The sequence below is a fragment of the Sciurus vulgaris genome (genome assembly GCF_902686455.1).
Source record: "Sciurus vulgaris genome assembly, chromosome: 7".
In the NCBI taxonomy this organism is placed as follows: domain Eukaryota; kingdom Metazoa; phylum Chordata; class Mammalia; order Rodentia; family Sciuridae; genus Sciurus; species Sciurus vulgaris.
The window spans coordinates 108,154,720-108,156,944 of record NC_136467.1 but is presented as its reverse complement, the minus strand read 5'-3'; positions in this window follow the sequence as shown (position 1 = coordinate 108,156,944).

Below are 2,225 nucleotides of genomic sequence, written 5' to 3'. Positions count from 1 at the left end.
TTGAAATGGTTAAAAAATTCAAGAAAAGGAGCATGTTTAGTGAACAACAAAAGATATTTACTTACAGGAACTTGAAAATGAACTGACAACTGGATAAAATGCTGTGCTTAATAAATTACAAATCTAACTTGGATTTTATGTCTTCATTTCCCTTGTAAAGGTGTCTCCTACTAAGAGAAAAGTTATTCTGTATTTCTCTCTCTTTATATGTATACTTGGAAGAGAAGCAGTCTCTGGTGCATAGGGTTTATATTAGTCATATTGCTAAATGTCAGGTCATTAAGGTGAAAAAATTTGACATTGCATACACATTACTTACTTAGTGCTTAGCCTCATAAAACATCATAGCCCTAATTTTATTTTCATTTTCAAATACTTTGGTTTATTTGGTATAATCAGTCTGTGACAATTTTCTCCTGTAATAAAATAATTATGTTAGTTACAAATGACCTCCATGTAGCTTATTTTGCATGAGACCAAGAATAAACCACTATGTAATAACTCTTCAAAATTAGAACTGTGTTAATTCTTAATGCTCTAAAACAAATTTTAAAATCAGAACATTGAACTAATGCTTGAAATAACAGAGAATGTTATTAAGATATCTTATTGCTGTGACAAAATACCTGAGAAAATCAACTTGGAGAAGGAAAGATTTATTTTGACTGATAGATTTTTGTCTGTAAGATAAAATCTTCAAGGGCATACCCTCAGCTAGGGTTCCCCCTCCTACAGTTTCCATCACCTCTGAATAATACATTCAGCTGTGGATCCCTCAGTGAATTAATCTATCGATAATGTAACAGCCCTATGATTCAATGATTTCCTAAAAGCCATACCACTGAACTTATTTCATTGGAACCAAGCCTTCAACACATGAGACTCTGGGGGATATTACAGATCCAAAAAATGAACAGGCCTTGGGAAGGGCACTACAAAACTGAAGTCCTGAGTTCAGATGAGTAGGAAAATAATTTAATCCCACCTTTGCAAACTTCAACCTATGTTACTGGCTGTGCCCATAATCTGGGTATGGATATAAGTATCACTATAATGAGTTATAAAACCAGTGGTTAAAAACAACAGACATTAATTGCTTGCACTGCATTTTCTTTAAATATCAAGTACAATTCGCTGTGTGTGTGTATAATTAGTAGAGATTAAATATTCACTGTTGCAGAAAAATATGAGGAAGGAAGATTATGTCTTTTGTTACTTGAGGAGGAAGTTTATAGGTTGATAATGCTGTGAGCAATTAAAAGATGAACAGCATAATTTATAATGATGACATATTTCACCTTTGACCAATAAATATAGCAGTGATTACACATGAAAAAAGCATGTAAAAATCAGAAATTAATGATGCCTAATTTGTAAATAATCTTTTAGATTTTTTCCCCAATGAATGGTACCAGTGTTTTCCACTGAATATAACTTTAATTGAACAGCCAGCTTGTCCAGGTGTTTGTATTAATGAAAGACACTTTAATGCCAGGTTTAAAACTATTAATATATTCTTTGATCAATGTTACCTAACAAGAAATGCTCTGTCTCCTTGACAACGAAAAAGCATTGTAAACTTTTCACTTTAATGACAGTCAAGTAATGGTTTCTTTCTGTTGTCATTTACCTTTGCTACTTTATTCAATATTTCAAGATATATTCACCATGAAAAAAGTTAATTATCATTCTCATTTGTTTTGCAACCATTAGTCTAAATCCCAATTAGTTGATTTTTCATAAATTGAAATTTTTGTAGTTATGAGAAGTTTTTCTTCTGTTCAGCATAAGAATTATACCTGTAAATTAAAATATTTGATAAAGATCTCCAAATTATGTGTCATATCACATATTCCAATTGCTCATGACTAGTTTCTAAAAAAATTCAAATTTCAAATGAAAATAGTCATTATTATACTGAAATGGCTGAATACTCTTTGAGCAATTGCCTATAGCTGCAAATTTTTAAAATGGCTATGTTATCATCTCTTCAATTACAGGAGTGGAGTATGTGAATTGGAATAGATAATTTGTTTTAGACAATCTATCTTGATAAAACAGCTGATGTTTCCTGAGAGGAAATTATTTCTTCAAATAAGGGATTAACACCTCTCAGCCATGATTATTTTCTTCTTAGATCATTTACTTCCTTTCAGTCCTTGATCTCCATAATTTCTTTCTGCTCCTTATGCCACAAATCACACTCTACCTTCAGTTGCTCAGCT